The following is an 18,501-nucleotide window of genomic DNA, read 5'->3' as shown; positions in this document are numbered from 1 at the left end:
AAAGCCTCGGCAGACTATGAACACTGTCTAGATACAACCAGGGCCACGTTTGCTTTTCAAACACTTCTGAAAGCATTTGGCATCATTTTCTAATAACCCCCACAGCACTAGACTTCCTTGTTTTTTCAGTAGTATTTCAAAACCTTGACACATTTATTGAGCTATTTTTGGAAGACCTCAGTCTGTCTACCTTCAGGGCTCACGATGCAAATATATAAAAGCTACAGGACATCCCTTTAGCTACAAAACTTGGCAGGCTTCCTGGGTCTCCAAGAAAATTCCAATTAGCTACTTTATGAGGAGCAAGAGCACAATGGAGAGGGACAACTGTAAGCATGAGAGACTGGCCGTGCCTGTCGGTCCATTTCTGAACCACTGAGTGACTTCCACTTAACCTCTTCCTGGCTTCTTGCTTTCCTTACCTGTCATATCTTCTGAACAGAACTTAAAATAATAAATAAATAAATCCTTACATTCAAATGACAAAATGTTCTAAGAATTTCTGCTGGGGAAAAAAACTAACTTTAAAATTAATAGACACTAAAGAGAAGAATAAAAGAAGCAAGCCGGGTACTCCTATAATCCAGTACTAAGAAGACTGAGCCAGAAATCTGGGCTGCATAGGGAGACGCTGTGGGAAGGAGAGAAGGGAAACACTTGGAAAAGTCTGTCACAGTCAGCACGTAACTGCACTATTACCAAGAAAAAGAGAAAAAAAAGAACTGTATGAAAGCATGACCAAAAAAATTCTTTCTTGGAACCTACCCAATGTGATTTTTTTGAAGGGTTCTGTTTTCACCTGAAGTAGAATCTCAAGCAGCCAAAGCTAACGTCACACACACTATAAAAGAGAAGGTGAATAGAACTCTGCCTCCATCTTCTCATTCCTAAGTGACAGAATTGTAAACACGCCCACTACGCCCCGTCTTTTTTTCCTGTTGCACAACAGAACCAAGGGTCTCACTAGACAAATGCTCTACATTGGGCTATATACCCAGCCCTGCGATGCATTTCTAACTTCAGTAATCTGTGCACCTTTTAAAACTTTCCTAAATCCTGTATTAAATATTTAATCTTTGTCTTTAAGTCGCTTTAAAATGTTAGACTTAATAGCAATGAAGTAAGAGCTGCAAGGGTTTTGTGTCTGAGTTGGTGAGGACAACTGACCAGGACTCTTCCTTTGTGTGAGGTAGCCTTTGTTGACCTGCTGGACCTCTTTCCACCCATGTACTAAATTCCCCAGGGTTCCAGAGGACCCAGCTGGTCATTTCAAGTATAAAGATACCTTTGCATCGGGTCAAAGTCTGTGGAGAATTAAGTGAACAGTTTAAAACAATTGTACATGCGTCCTCTACTACTCTTTAATATATTCCTGGAATTAATAATCGCAACAGCCCTGGAGGATGCAGAGATAGGTGTAACCAAAGACTGCTTGTTCATTCCTCAGCTACCCAGACCCAAATAATTACATAGAAACTATATTAATCACAACACTGCTTGGCCAATGACTTAGGTGCACTCCTAGCTAGCTCTTACATCTTAAATTACCCTATTTCTATTATTCTGTGTATTGCCATGAGGTTGTGGCCTATCAGGCAAGGTTCCAGCACCTGTCTCCTTTGGCAGCAACATGGCGTCTCTGTGGCTCTGCCTGATCTATCTGTATATCTCTGTTCAGATTTCCAACCTGGCTGTACTCTGCTAAGACATTGGCCTAAATAGCATCTTTATTAACCAATGGTAATAAAACATATATTCACATCAGATAGGCATGCAGATAGGTGGTGTGCAAATCAAAACTTGCATTTCACCAATGACACAGCACTACTTGCTGAAAGTCCAAATGAGTTGCAGGCCATGGTAAATAGAGTGATGGAAGAAAGTAAATGAAACCCTTGGCATGAAAGTAAACATTGAGAAGACTGAGATACAACACATGGGAAGGGCTCACAAGGATTTTAACAGTGTAATAAAGAATCAGAACCTCAAGCAAACAGTCAGCTTTGTCTATCTGGGAGGAAACCTCAGTTCAAAGGAGGGAACTATTTCAGACGTCAATAGGCAGATACGGGAGCGAGGGCTGCATTCCAGGTACTAGGAAAGGTTTGGTCAGCAAGAGACATAACAGTAACAACAAAATGACAAGTATATGAGACCCTGCTCTTGAGCTGTCTTCTTTACAACTATGAAACCTGGACAATAAAACGCTCCTCAGAACAGTGGCTGAATGTGTCTGAGATAGCATGTCTCAGGAGGATTCTAGATGTCACATGAAGAGATAGGCTGTGGGATAATGGCATTAAGAAACACCTCAATCTACAGAAGGAAGTCAACTACAGGATATGGCAACGGCACTTGAGATACTTTGGCCATATTATGAGACCCTTGCAATATCTTCTCTGATACAGAACATAGGCTCTAAATTTATTTATAAACCTCTACACCCACTGGGCAACTTAACATGAACCACACACTTGCAGCTATTAGCTCTTATTCCTAGATGGCTGGACCATACAGACACTCCTACTCTACAACTTTACTCAGGATCCCTTTTACACCTCAACATCTCCAAAATCCACTCACAAACATCCTTAACATCCATATTCACATTACTTAAAAACCTCCTCCTAATTACACCTTACCTAGCAATGAAGATTTTTCACTTTGCAGTACAGTTGTTCTAATGCGCAGATAAAATTCAGATTTATATATGGCACTATGTGTCCGTTTAAAGACAGGCAAATTAAGAATTTACTATTCTAAAATAAGACTCATTTCTGAAAGGTACATATTCACTAAATCTGTGGCTACTGTGTTTTGTTAAATTTACTTCAGATATATAATTATATCATATATAAATAGTTTATATCAAACTAATTCTTGAACTACCACAGGAAACATACCTGTATGGTATAAATAAGTGTCCTGACCTCTTCTAAGAAGTGCTCTTCTGTTCAATCAGTCCTGTACTCTATTGACTCATTTACCTGATGTTTCTATGTGCTTTTACACATAGTCAGCAAATAGATAGAAAAAGAAACAGTTTTATTATGGCTGCAATATGTTTGTGTTAAGTACCATAATAATCCTCTGAATTTTATTTTTAACAAATACAAAACCATAAATCCAGACAATTGAACATAGGTTAATTTCTACTTCCTTAAAAATAAAACTAGCTGAGGTCATCCTTGTGGATTCCTGGGAAATTCTCTAGTGCCAGGTTTCTTGCTATCCTCATAATGACTCCCTCAATCAAAATGTCTCTTTCCTTGCTCTCATCTCTGTCCTTTCCCATGTCGACTATCCCTTCCCTCAAGTTCTCCTCTCCACTTCCCTTCCTCCTATTTCTGCCCTCCCTTCTCCTCCAACCACCATGCTTCTAATTTTGTCAGGAGATCTTGTCTCTTTCCCCTATCCAGGTGGATCTATGTATGTTTTTCTTAGGGTTCACCTTGTTACTTAATTTCTCTAGGGTCATGGACTATAGGTTTGTTATCCATTGCATTATAGCTAGTAACCACTTATGAGTGTGTACATACCATATCATCTTTCTGGGTCTGAGTTACCTCACTCAGGATGTTTTTTTTTTTCCTAGTTCCATCCATTTGCATGCAAATTTGAAGATGTCATTGTTTTTTATCACTGAGCAGTACTCCATTGTGTAAATGTATCACATTTTCTTTATCCAGTCTTCATCTAGGTTGTTTCCAAGTTCTGGTTATTACAAATAATGCTGCTATGAACATAACTGAACAAATGTCCATGTAGTATGATTGAGCATCCTTTGGGTATATATTGCTGGGTCCTGAGGTAGGTTGATTCCCAATTTTCTGAGAAACTGCAATACTAATTTCCAAAGTGGTTGTACAAGTTTGCATTCCCACTAGCAATGGAGGAGTGTTCCCCTTACTCCACATCCTCTCAGGCATAAGCTATCATTGGTGGGTTTTTTTAATCTTAGCCATTCTGACTAGTGTTAAGATGGTATCTCAGAGTCCTTTTGATTTGCATTTCCCTGATGGCTAAGACTGTGTCTTTCAGCCATTTGAGATTCTTGAGTATCCTGTTTATTTCTGTACCCCATTTTCTAACTGATTATTTCAAATTTTGATGTCTAATTTCCTGAGTTCTTTATTTTAGAGATCAATCCTCTGATGTGAGGTTGGTAAAGATCTTTTCTCAATCACTAGACGGCCTTTTTGTCTTATTGACTGTGTCCTTTGCTTTACAGAAGCTTCTCAGTTTTAAGAGGTCCCATTTATTTATTGCTGCTCTCGGTGTCTGTGCTGAGAGGGTGCCTGAAATGGCCTTGCCCTGTAGCCAGATTGATGAATATCTTAGATATCATCAAAGACCCTTCATCCAGCAACTGATGGAAACAGAGGCAGAGACCTGCAGCAAAGCACTGGGCAGAGCTCCCAAAGTCCAGTTGAAGAGTAGGAGGAATGAGAATATAAGCAAAGAGGTCAGGACCATGATGAGGACACCCACTGAAACAGTTTACCTAAGCTAATGGGTGCTCACCAACTCTAGCTGGACAGGGAAGGAACCAGCATAGGACCAAACTAGACCCTCTGAATATGGGTGACAGTTGTACGACTAAGGCAGACTATGGGGCCACTGATAGTGGCACCAGGATTTATCCGTACTGCTTGTACTGGCTTTTTGGGATCCTATTCTCTTTGTATGGATACCTTGCTCAGCCTAGAGGTAGTAGGGAGGGCCTTGGACCTTACCCAAAACTCTGTGCTTTATCCTCTTTTATCAGGTGGAGGGAATGGGAGGAGGGAAGAGAGTGGGAATTGGAATTGCTATGTAAAATGAAAAAAGACAGTTTGTTTTCTTTTTTAAGAAATAAAAGTAAAAAAAAAAAAAACTAATGTTAAAAACAGGAGGGAAAGCTAGGTTTGGGCAGTAATCTCAGGAGCCTGAGGCAGGAGAACCACTACGAGTTCAAGGCCAGCTGGGCAAAAAAAATTGAGGGGGGGGGGCATAAGAAAAGATAAGCAAACAGAACAGTGGGAAATGGAAAGCAAATGTGCAAAACGTCTGACTTAGAAATTGTAACCTGAATTACTGCTTTGGGGAAACCCAAAAGGAACTAACAGCTGAAGTCCCAAGCATCTTAGGCCTGTAGGTTCCAGGTACCTCTGAGGGCCTGAGGTATAACACAGAGTTAATACAGACTTTGAAGGGCTGCCAAATATGCCTTCAAGCTTTGTGGGAAAGCAATCTCCAGCCTGGAAACCTATACAAGCCAAACGTAAAAGCCGCCAATTGAAAATGGAAGAGTACTTTATGACACACCGGCATCTTAAACTGACCTCCCTCACGCTTACACCTTCTTGAACAACTGCTACATAATTTCCTGTGAACTCAGAGTTAAATCAAGTAACAGAAGCACAGAAGACACAGAACCCAGGAAGAAAGATGATTAGAAATTCCCCAAAATACAGAGGTTCCAGAAATAAAAAGCCCAGAAAGGATGGCGGAAAGGAAAGAGACATCAGTTAAGAGCTTGCTGTGCAAGCCTCAGGATCTAAATTCAATCCCCAGCACACACAAAATCCACATCTGGTGACACCTACTTACAATCCCAGCACTGGGAGAAAGGTGGGTCCCTAGAACTCCCTGTCCAGTCTGGTCTAATATACAAACTGACAGTAAAGACAGTGACCCCATCCACATGCGCATATGTATGTACACCTGTACACACACAGACAAATCTCAGATGGAAATCAAAAATTATTTTTGAGTCTAACTTCAGGAATATTTTTAACTTTTTTTAAATTTTATTATACATAATGTTATGCCTGCACATCAGAAGAGGGTACCAGATCTCATTATAGATGGTTGTAAGCCACCATCTGGTTGCTGCGAATTGAACTCAGAACCTCTAGAAATCAGTGCTCTTAACCTCTGAGCCATCTCTCCAGCCCCAATTTCAGGGATTTTATAGCTTCCAGAATAGCTGATATCAAGAAAACCAAACAAACGAGGCAAAAACAAAACAATCTTCAGGATAAAATATAATAGACTGTTTAGAGAAAGGATTTTTACAGTATAATCAAAGCACTTTACATGGTTAATCTAAGTTGAAGCATGGAAAGAGTGTGGATCTGTATGAAAACAGATTAGCACAAGCTAACTCTAATCCAAATGTAAAGCAAATATGTCTATTATTTATATGTGCAAGAAACTGGAGTCGCGAAACAGCAGCAAGACGGCTGCTCCAGCAATGAAGCATCAACTGAAGCAACTACGCATGCACAAAAATACCTCCACATGAGACGAGGACACCAGACAGTGGCTATTAAATGCCTGGGAAACCAAATTCTTGACTTCCAGCATGTCCTGTCCCCTTAAAAAATACACAAGCCTTTAACAAATAATAAAATGAAAAGTATTTCATCATTTTTTCAAAACTCAAAAAACAAGAAAATTGTGTTACTTAGAGACCAAACACAGCAGAAAACAAGATCAGAAGTATGGAAAGCCATGGCCTCCAGGGAGCTGAAAGCCATCAGGAAGACTTAGCACTGGTCTGCCTGCTGTTTCCCTGTATTCCGAAATCACGTGAAAGTACTGCAGGGAGTGCCATGTCCACTGTGAATTAAATAGCAAAAAGTGTAAAACCACATGAAAGGAAACGCTAGTTGGGAAGGGGAGAAAGTCACACTTTATTTTTATGTTTTAAACTCTGGCACATTTTGCTAACGCTGGAAAAACAGATGAGGAGCATCACATGAAAGGCAAGATGAAGGTCATTCCCCAGTTAAGTATGGAGATGTAGCTTTGCGATGTGCTTGGCAAGCATGCAGCCCTGGGTTCAATCACAGTAAGAGTAAAAACCACACAATCCATTGTAGTACTCAGTCATGCTATACTCGATACTCAGAGCTTAAAGATCACATCTTAGGGAAGAAATGAGGGGCACAAAACCAGCCAAAAAACAAGCCTATCTCCTCCAAAAAACAGATGCTGAAGATGCCAACAGGCTCCATGATGAAGTCCAGTTCTTAAGAACAGCATCAAATAACTTACTGGCCCTGTTGTACAAAACTAACATTCGGCCAACATGTACACAGAGTGAACTGAATAACTCGTTCAATCTTCAAGCCTGACCTTCTCTGTGAAATGAACTGCATACCAGCTATTCCAAAGGATTAAGGATACGAACCAGTTAAAATATAGTCCAAAACAGCCTTCTTATTTTCTGGTTTAGTTTTCTGGAACTTCTCTTTCTTTTCTAACATGCCACTGATTGTGGATGGTTCTGCCCTTGGTTACTTATAATGGAACCAAGAAAAGAAAAAACAAGACAGCCCATAAGATCAAACAAACCTATCTATTCTATGACAGCCCCAGAAGATATTGGCCAGGAAAGCGGCTTAGGGGGTAAAAGTGCCTGCAACCAAGTCTGAAGACCTGAATTCAACCCCTGAAACCCACAAAGAATTCATTCCCATAAACTATCCTCTAATGGCCACAGGTGTGCCATGGTTCATGCAAGCCTACCTACACAGACATAAACCCACATAATAAATAAATGTAAAAACAAATCTTTAAGCAACATGTGTCAAATAGAAGCCTATGCTTAGGGAATAATTGTACAGAAACTGGAAAAAGAAAGAAAAATCAGATCATTTTTCTAGATCTAATAACAAATCAAAAGAGAATACAGGGCACAGGGATAGGTTACTACATACAGCGAAAACAGCACAATTCAAGCTGTGGTTAACACTCAGGACAACAAATTAGGCTTCTTCAACAAATAAGCGAGAGGAAAAATAAGAAATAAAGAGGCAGATAGACGTATCAATGAACTGTATGTTCAAATCTTAATTAGATCTTGATCCAAAGAAAACTTCAATTATTGACACCTGGGAGAATAGAGATGGTTAAGAGCATTTGCTACTCTTGGAGAGGACCTAGGTTCCATTCCCAGCACCCATGGTACCTCACAACTGTCTACAACTCTGGTTCCAGGGAATCCAATATCCTCTTCTGGCCTCCACAAGAACCAGGCAGACATGCATTGAGGCAGACATTCATACACGTAAAATAAAAAAAATAAGATAAAACTTTAAAAAATGACATTGAGGGCTAGAGAGATGTCTCCGTGGTTAAGAGCACTGGCTGCTCTTCCAGAGGTCCTGAGTTCAATTCCCAGCAACCACATGGTGGCTCACAACCATCTGCAATGAGATCTGGCATCCTCCTCTGGCATGCGGGCATACATGGAGGTAGAATGTTGTATACATAATAAATAAATAAATCTTTTTAAAAAAATAAAAAATGACATTAATTAAATTGACACTTGACTAGTTGAGCACAGTAGGTATATACCTATAATCTCAACACTCAGGAAGCTGAGGCTGGAGGATTACAAGTTAAAGACAACTTGGGCTACATAAAAGAGTTTGAGACCAGACGGAACTACAAAATTAGTTTGAACTCCATGTGGGCTACACATTGAGACCCTGTCTCAATGCCTCCCACTTAAAACTTTGGCACGCTGATTAAGAAATCAAAGCAGCTGGAGCTGGAGAGATGGCTCAGCAGCTAAGAAAACTTACTGCTCTTGCAGAGCGCCTCAGTTTGGACCACACGTGCCTAAATTAGGCAGCTCACAATATGGAACTGCAGTTCCAGGGGACTCTTACAACATCTTCTGACCTTCAAAGACAATAACAAACACTGTGAACACACTAACATTCAGGCGCGCACACACACCAACCATGAACGTAAATAAAAATGAACAACCCTGTGACTTTGAGAAATGTTTAGCATAATGATGGTGTCCAATTAAGGTTACAAGATAGTGCTTATCATCTAAAACTAAAAACAAAAGGAAAAAATACAATTGTGACATCTGGTAATGATCAAAATGACCAAACAACCAAGATTAGCTCACTGTGCCCAGAGATTCAAGAGGTGGTCAGACTTGTTTGTTGACCATTTTTACATGGTATACACACTTCTCTACCTTCTGTGAGTCCTCAAACCCCATTCTTTCTCAGCATTTAAAAGGTCTATCAATAGTGCTTGCCAATAAAAGCTTCCATTTTCCTTTCCTTTCTTCAAAATCCCTAGGACTTTACAGATTGAGTCTGTCCTGATAGGATGATGCATAATGAAACAGAAAGGAAGAAATGAACATCATGCTGAAAAAACAAATAATATAGAAATCAGGCCCAGCTGCGGGCTATGGGAGTCTAAAACTAGGCTTTAGACAATGAAGCAACTGCTTAACAGTAGATGAGGAAGTCTAGAGTCAAAGCAGAGGGAGAACACGTCCATCGTGACCCTGACGATGACCCAAAAGTTACGGTCACAAAGGGAAAGGCAAGAATGACTGCTACCAAGGAGGAAAGCCCTACTGCAAGCAACAGCCGCTTTACGTTCACACTGACCCAGGCGGTTTCCACTTTTCAACTGCTATTCAATAAATGGAGAATAAACTTAGTGTTCAGTTCACCCAGCGCACGGAAACGAAATGGTCTAGAGCGCTGGTTCACAAGCTGTGGGTCCTGCCCCACGCACCCTGCATATTAGATATTTACACTACAACTCACAGCAGTAGCATGTTTACTGCTGTGAAGTAACAAGGAAATAATTTTATGGCTGGGGTCACCACACATGAAGAACTGTATCAAAGGGTGAGGGCATTAGAAAAGTTGAGAACCACTGGTTTAGGGGTAAAATAAAAAAGAAATGGAGGGACCTGAGACAAGAAAGAATTAGCAAAAATACAATGCAACCCTGTCTGGCTGACAATCCAGCCAGAGGAGGATGGATCCAGGGTTGCCACCACCCTCCAAGTTTCCTACCCAAAATAAAGGTATTTATGTTAGATTAAAATTAAACGCTATACTGAGGAAATATATGTCTGCAGGTATATTTCACACATAAAACAATGTATTGGATTTATAAAGGTTACATTTTACTGTGTTGTTTGCCAGAGTTTAAACAATCAGTAAAACAGCCCCTTACTATGAGCCTTGTTACAAGTGAACTCCAACTACAGGGAAAAGATGTCGTAACACAGCAAATGCAAACATTTTACACTCAGGATCTGTCACCTATGGCAACACTACAAAAAGACTACATTCTCCCTGAATTGTTGAAACCAGATCCCAAGAGTTTTACTACATACTTACCACTTTGTGCATTACTTAAAAAAATGGACAAGAGTAAGTCAGTAATTTTGTAAAAGTTCAAAAATGCTAAAGATACCGTACTAAAAATAGTTTTAAAAAGGGATTTCAGCCATAGGAAATTCTAGCCTCATATCAGACTGCATTTCCACACAGATAACTGGTTCCTGACTACTGCAAAAAAAATGTGCTTACCACAAAATCACATGCGACCCACTGGGTCTTTTCATAACCTAATAATTCTCACAGACGTCAGGCACTATGTGAAGCATTTTGTAGACACTGGCTCATCTAATCTCATATCACTCTATGAGATAAGTAAGACTTTTACACACACACACAAAATCACCATTAAAGAAACGCCTCTGTAAAATTCTTTGCTCAAAGTCCCTGGCAGAGTGGCAGCCTAGCCAACACCAAACAGCACAAACTTGTTAGTGACCCTCTCTAGTCAACAACTCTACCATGGGAAATTTCTAAGGAAATAAAGGCAGGCATTAAGCTCACAGGTAAGAATGTAAGCAGCTAAGATTGTCTATCAGAATTCAGTTTCACCTTGACAACAGCACAAAAGGGATCACCTAAAGAATTCAATGGAAAGGAAGTAAGCACAATCAAGCAGGGGAGGAAAAAAATAAGTGACCGAAGTACAATAGCATAACAGAGAGGGAACAGGATGTCTCGGAAGACTTTGGTTTCCTAATCTGACATTTAAGAACTAGACCTGGGGACACTGCTCTGCTGCTACAGTGCAGCCTTGGTTCAATCCCCAGCACCAAGTAACGGGTGCTCAAGGTCCACCACGGCTCCACGTTCAAGGTCAGAAACCTTATCTGTAATGGTTACTTAGAAAACAAGGACTCAAGTAGATCTGCAATTTGAAACTTTTTTCTGATTCACCCCGCCAAATAATCTCATATCCATATTTTATCTTTCTCCGTGTGCCCTCACCTCTCACAGTAACCTCTTTCACGTACTCACTCACCCAAACATAACCTAACTCCTTGACTTAATAGAGTCCGAAGCATACTCCAAACAACACATTCTCACTCACCTTCTCTGTGTCCTCAGGGCAAGAGTGTGAATTAAGAAATGTCAAAGTTTCCTTCTGACCAAGTTTAGGGTCAGTGCATGTGTGTGTGTCTTCTTAAGAAGTAGCCTCTTTGGAAAAAAAAAGGGGGCGGGAGGAGACAAAGAACAATGGCAAAATATAAATCACATTTGAATGTCTTCAAACTAATGAAAGGAATACCGGTCAAACACTAGTGACTCTACAAAAACGAGCAAACTCAGCACTGTCGTTAAGTCTGATGGGTTCAGCTCCAAAGTGCATCCAGAGATCTGGAAACCTGAATTTAGGGTTTGAAAAAGATGGCTATAAGCCATTTTTTTCTTTATTCTGCCTCCTCTTACATGCCATGTTTTAAGACACCTAAAGGGTGCTAAATGAAAAACATGCTAAAAATTTTTTTTAAAAAGTGAAACATACTTAACAGTACTGAGAATATGAAATTAACTCTAGTCCATCTTGAGGGGGAAAAAAACAGGAGAATATGAATGTACTGATAGGAAAATTCAAAAAAAACCTCTCACTTTTTTCAAAAAAAAAAAAAAACTCTTGTTAAAATAAATGCTATTCCTCAAACCAGGAAAACAGTGTATATTGTATAGGTGATTTACTATTCTAGACATGGAAAACACCCATTAAAAAAATCTTACACAGATCCAAAGCCAAGGAGAAACTATATAACCAGAGATTTTTTTAAAGCAAGTTCTCTTTGTTATTTACATGTTGTTTCTCCCTAAGCTATGACCAATTTCTATCAAGTCAACCCAAGCTTTCAAGGAATGCCAGCACTTAAGAGATGGAGACAAGGAGTTCAAAGCTAACCTTAGCCACCTAGTAGGTTCAATGCCATCCTGAACTGGACGAGACTCTAGGTTTTTGTTGTTTGTTTAAATTATCTTTTTTGTTCTGTTTGGTAGAGACAGGGCCTTTCTATGTAGCCTTGGCTGTCCTGGAATTCACAACGTGCACCAGGCTGGCCTTGAGCGCAGAGAAATCTGCCTGCCTCTGCCTTCCGAGTGCTGGGATGGATGGCATGTGCCACCAAACCGCTGCAGACCCTGTGTTTTGTTTTGTTTTTTAAATTCTCTCAAGGCTGGTGAAATGGCTCAGCAGTTAAGAGCACTTGCTGCTCTTGTAGAGGATCGAAGTTTGATTTCCAGTTCCTGCAGATCTTAACAACCACCTGCAATTCCAGTGCCAATAGAACCAGCACCCTCTTTTGGCCTGTGTGAGCATTAGGCACTCACATGGCACACATACATATACACAGGTAAAATAATCACACACACGAAATAAAATAAACCTTTAAAAAATAGGTAAAAATGACAGTGAATTAATATTTCAACTAGTGAGTATAATATAAAGGTTCCCCATCTAACACATACATGTAAAATGTGTATGTTGTGTATGTCTATATTCCCTTCTACCTCATACAAAACACACAAATACACACACTTTACAGAAAAAACCTACCCCAAATGGTCAATTGTTTCTAGATACATTGGAGACAGTATTTTTTTAATGACTACTAAGCAACCACACTACTAATAGGTACTGTGGTGGCCATATCCCTATGACACAAAGCACTCATTCCATCTTAGATTTTAGTTTGGGACACTTCCCAGACAGACAAATCATAGAAATCTTATGAATATCAAGTTACTGGTTCATGCCAAAACATGGCCTTCCCAAAGGATGCTCTGTCTGCAATCTTTGAAGGAATCACATACAAATCCCCAATTTACTGGTATCTTCTAAAGAAGCAGAAAGGTCTGTGTAGAGGAGAGAAGGGAGGGGGCTAAGACTAGATTTGCTGACTGCTAAAAGTTCAGCCCTGAGGTTTATTCCAAGATTCTATAAAAGAGCAGTAAATTAGGGTTTGGCTAGTCCTTGCTGACTATGGAAGCCAGAATAAACATTTACTCGAGATATTTAAATCTACTAAGAGTACCCAGGGGTTAGGTACAGCAACTCCAATCTGGAAAAAACAGCAAGCAAGTCCACTGGAACTGTTTCTAAACAGAGGTGGGGCGGAGGAGATAGGCACATTTCCTTTGTTTTCTCTAACAAACAATACAGACTTCAGAAAGGCAACATGCCAGTTGCTGGTATTGATCTCTAAAATCTTCTGCTGCCTTACTTAAAAAAAAGAAAAAAACAACTAGCAATTTATATTTTAAAAATGTCGACCCACAGCTACCTCAGTTCAAATAAAGAAAAAGTCCAGGCTTTACTGTGGAAACAGAAGAAAAATCAAACCCTCAACTACATAAAATATGAACCCCACATTCCTAAACAAAATGGCAAAGATACAACCTTTGTAGGTCACTAGCCACAGCAACATGAGGTGGTGATTCAGAGCAGACTAAATGTTAAGCATAACTAGACAGAATTACTAGTTACAGAGAAAATTTACCAATAAATATTTTGGTTGAAGACTGCTTTGTCATCTTCGTAAGTATTTTTAGTTGAAAGCATGAGTTTGGGTAGCCCACGTGGACGTGGTTCTGATTTTTAAATATCTATTTCTTACATTCTGGTCACTGGATAGGTTTCTAAACTCAAATCTTCGGAACTGGTAATTTGGAAAGGGTAAACCACGAGAACATTACATTAAAAAGAAGAAGACACCACCCTCACCAACTCAGGTCAGCAAAGCGAAGCTGGTAGGCTAGTGTTTTCACAAACCTAAAGTTGGGTCTCCCTGGTCCAGATGCTCATGTAACAGGAAACACTGATGAACAAAATGTCTGAAGCCATTTCTCAAGGTATAGCAAGACTTCTGAGTTCCTTACTTTTCTATCTGTACTTATTTTGGGGTGGGTGGCAGGCATCCATTCAGATTCTTCCCCTAAAAGCTCCAAATGGGCTTCTTTCTAATTGGACCTAAAAATTCGGACTTTAAACATCCATAATCAATTATTATGAAGTACCCCATAGCAGTTTACATTTCTTACAGAAATACCAAACATGTCACTGAAAAATCTATTAAGATGAGTAATGTTAAATAATGGTACCGCTTTTGATTCTTTTAAACAACCCCCACCTAATTTAGAGTCCAAAAGCTTTGAGGGGTGTTATAGCTCAATCAACCCATACTTTTTTTTTCTCTTGCACACAGTGTCCTACTTCTAGTAGAGGCAAACGATTAAAGAACTGTTATGATTAGGTCTTTCTTGGGGGCGGGGGAAGAGGTGCTTTCAAAGGAGAGAAAGTATCCTCAGCAGTCAGTCTGCACACGAGACCACTACTGACTTCAGAGGGAATTCTTCTTGCAAAGTGAGGAAAGCAGAAGAGGAGGAAATTAGCGAAAATCCACACCACTACTCTAAGCCATTACTACTCCTCCAGTTCTCCAACAGCCTCCAAAGCACACAGACACCTGCCAGTGGCTCTCAAACTGAATTGTGGAAATGACCACCCTATCCCTGACAGGTGACACAGCCTCTCTCTTTAGACGTTTTGTCAAACTAGCGGCCTGATGAGAGATTTTCTGGCCCTTACCAAGATACAGGATTATTTCAATGCAGCCCCCATCAGTGGCTGCCAAGGGCAAATCAGAGATTTCTCATAGCAGGAGTCTGCAAACAAACTGAATGGTACTGTCCGTTACTCTTCCCCCACAGGAAAACCTGTACAAATATTGAGAATTCTCAACCCCATCTCCCACAGCCAAGAAACGGATCAAGTTTCCCTCAAACCCATGGGGATGTCTGACAGGGTAGGCTAAAAAAACTGTCAATTCAGTACTATAAAGAATACAGAGATAGCATACCCCACTAAAGAATTACAAAAACAGGAAGGGCTGAAGAAAGATGAATGGAGAAAAATGGGACAGAAGTTTTGTTGATGTTTTGTTGTTTTTGGTTAATCTCAATAACAAGAGCATACAGCTCTGCTCACCAGACATTTCACATGCTAGAAAGTTCAAGTAACAGAGAAAACCTTGATTGTGAAAGGAGAAAACGTATACACAACTCCCCTAGGTCCCACTTTCCCTACCACCCACCCAGGGACCTTTAAAAAACAGGGAATGTTGTTAAGGTGACAGAGATTTACTGAAATGAAGAGATTTGGTGACGGGCTTCCTCAGTTTGTACCGAAGGCTACACACAGAGACCACTCTCCAAAATAACACACTGTGGGCGAGAGCTCTTCTAACTTCACCAAAGCCAAAAAAAAAAAAAACAAAACACTTGGCCCCGCCAGAGGCTGGCATCTGGGGACACTTAAAGATTAACGTTCCCCGCAGACGTCTGGGATCAAGGATGGGGAGGGGGGTCCCCAGACGCCGACCTCAACGCCACCGGGCTCCGCTATTTCCTCCACCTCGTCCTTCCCCTGCAGCGCACCTAAATTGCTCCCATCCCTCAGCTGCCAGCGCAGGAGAAAAGGAAGCCATCAGTGGTTGAGGGCCTGGTGTCGGGAGCTGGAAGGCTCGCCGCCGAAAACGTGCGAGCAAGCCCGCAGCTCCCAGCCGGCGGGGACGGAGGCGGAGGCAGAGGCGAAGGGTCGCCCGCGTGGGCCCGAGCTGCCGCGCGCGTGGGGCCGGCGCAGCGCCCTCCCAGACTCCCGCAGCGCCCACGCGCCCCTCGGGCCCGTGTCCGGCGACCCCGAGCCATGCTCGGGCAAAGGCGCCGCCGCGGCCGAGCCCCGCGCCCAGGATGGAGCCGCGCGCCTCGGTTGCGGCTCGGCGGGGCCCCGGCGCGTGACCCCGGGGTGGGGACGGAGAGGGGGTGGACGGCGCCGCGGACCCGGCTGGGAGGGAGAAGGGCCCACAGCCGCCCCCTCCCCCGCCTGGGACAGCGGTCCCGGGCTTCCTGCCGGGGTCGACTTCCCGCCTGCAGCCCGAGGGGACGCCGCCCGCCACCCCGGAGCCCGCTCGCCTCCTTACCCGGACACCGCCCCTCTCGAGCTTGCTCGCCCCGAGGACACGTCCCGCTTCAGCCCCGGCCGCCGGCCCTCCGCGCCTGCCGCCTCCACCCTCCGCCGGGTTTCAAATTGAAATTCCCTGACTGGGGCCGTCAGAGAACTCAACGCGCAAACCCCGCCCCCTTCTGGCGGAAGCCCCGCCCCACATCCCCCCCGCCCGGCACGCCCCTGGCGCAGAAACCCCCGCGGGCAGACCACGCCCCCGAGGGCAGGCCACGCCCACGGCGCCGGCTGGCGTGGGAGGGGGGCCCTTCCCGAGGGATTCGCGCGGCTCCCAGGCCCAGTGCCCCGCCGCGGGGGCCCGATTCGGCCTCGGAGCGACCCTGGAGATAATGATTGCCAGTGCGTGTGTGCGAGGCGTTCTTTCTGTGAATCCTGGCCTTAAATGCCCTCTCAACTTCTAAAAGTTCTTTCTTCAAAGTGCTTTCACTGACTAAACCTTCGCCGGGTGCCTATTTCGTGGGAGACAGTAGAGCAGGTCCAGGAAACCGAATAAGGAAAGCTGGGTCCCCCTCAGTCTCCTGTGAAAGAAGCGCTTTCACAGGAAAGGCTTGAAAAGAAACCATTTATTCTTCCTGTGGGAGAGGCAGGAGAGAGTGGGCAAACCCCGCGGAGGAAAGGAGATTTAAGCCTTGAGAGTCAGGATTTCTCCAGGCAGAGGCTTGGGAACCTAGGTTGCAAAGCAAATGGGGATGAAGCAATGTCTTTAAAAACAGAAAAATCTAGCGGGTCAAATAATGGAAAGTTTTACACACACACACACACACACACACACACACACGTGGATAGAATCTCCCCCAGGTCTTTTGTACAATCGGACCTCTATCTCTTTTTCTACTTATTTCATCTTTACTGAGTTGCAAGTCAAGCTGTTAGTGTGAGCTCTTTGCCTCCAGCATCTGACCCCCCCCCACCTGTGTTCCTCTAGTCATTTGCTTCCTCCTTTAGTGATTCACCTTCACCAAAATCACCTTTTCTTTCCTAGCCGTCGTAAAATTAACAACATAAAATTAGCCCTAGGCAGTAAAGCCTTGCCTGCGAAGATACTTTCCAGGTAACAACTGGCATTCGTGTGTTCTATCAGTTGCTCCTCGCGATAACTATGAAAAAGCGAGGGAGGATATTATTTTTGCTACGTTAAAAAGAAAAGAGTAGGGGAACTAAAGTCACTTACTAACATCATTCTCGTAAGTAGTAAAATTATTGCAATAACAGCTAGCATTTGTTGTGCGCCAGGCACCTGGGTTGCTGTCCTTGATTGCAGTCCCAGACACTGAGTACACAGAGTGTGTGTGATAAGATGTGTATCAAGTACTGGAATCCTGATTACATTCATTTAGAGTGAAGAAGAGCTGGGAATTCACGGTCATCTTCTGTGGCTGCGAGGAAATACCTGAAATAAATAACTTAGAAGGATTATTTTTGCTTACGGGGTCGTAGGTTTCTGTCCACGGTCCCTCAGCCCTTGGCTCTAGGTGGGTATCGAGGCGTCACGGTAGGAAGCGCATGGATTAAAGCTTCTTACCTCCCTCGTGGAACCTGAGAAGTCAAAATTGAGAGACCTTGATATACCCTCCACTGATGTACCCCAAGGGACCTAATTTCCACCAGCTAGGCCCCACATGCAAAAGTTCCCACCTCCCCAGGCACCTTCAACTGGGAACCATGCCTTTCAACATTCAAGCTTCAGGGGAACCTTTAATGCCCCCCCCCCCCCCCCCCGCTGCAAATTTCAAGTTTTTATGCACCTTGAGGCTGATAAAACAAACTTCAGGGACTCATTATTTTCACAGACCTTGAAACTAAATATTTGCAATTTTGATTCCATGTTAAGAATAAGTGGGATAAGCTGTTTTCATTTTTGTGTGTTGTCACAGACCCTCACTGTGTTGACAAAGCTGGCCTAGAATTCCTGGGTTTGAGCGATCTTCCTACCACAGGTAGCTAAATCCGCAGGTTTATACCACACCCCTGAACTTAAACTTAGAAGTTTGGGGCTCCATAGGTCTTGATGCACACAACTACGAAAGTGGCTTCGTGGTGAGGAGTGCTGCTTTCCCACCATGAGAACCTGAATTCGGATCCCAGCATCCAGGTAACAAGGCAGGCATAGGATGGCAAGTGCTTACAGAGCTCCCACTGAGGTGGCAGACCCTGAGGGGGCCGACACAGAGGGGGCAGACACCATGGGGTCCAACACTGAGGGGGCTGACACCTAGGGGGCCACCCTGAGGCTTGTGGACAAGCCTATACCAAAACACAGAAGGACCAAGTCCAGAGAGAAACCCTGCCTCAAAGGAACAAGTCTGAAATGACGGAAGAAGACAATTGACACTCTTC

General features: G+C 42.8%; 1 protein-coding gene across 21 annotated transcripts in view; it reads right to left on the bottom strand.

Moving 5' to 3' along the window:
* Positions 1–16,270, bottom strand: part of Epb41l2 (erythrocyte membrane protein band 4.1 like 2) — a 173,190-nt gene extending 156,920 nt beyond the window's left edge. For 20 of the 21 annotated variants that reach the window (XR_005974541.1, XM_041654326.1, XM_041654330.1 and 17 more), the window contains exon 1: positions 16,124–16,270. The gene's annotated coding sequence lies outside the window, so the exon portion shown is untranslated. The remainder of the gene's footprint in view (positions 1–16,123) is intronic. The other variant, XM_041654327.1, reaches the window with a different exon arrangement.
* Positions 16,271–18,501: the final 2,231 nt, after the last annotated feature.

This window comes from Microtus oregoni, unplaced genomic scaffold (assembly GCF_018167655.1).
Source record: "Microtus oregoni isolate MIOR12 unplaced genomic scaffold, Mior012 000006F_ref0000085, whole genome shotgun sequence".
NCBI lineage: Eukaryota > Metazoa > Chordata > Mammalia > Rodentia > Cricetidae > Microtus > Microtus oregoni.
Note: the sequence above shows the minus strand (reverse complement) of the source record. Positions and strands in the feature narration are given on the sequence as shown.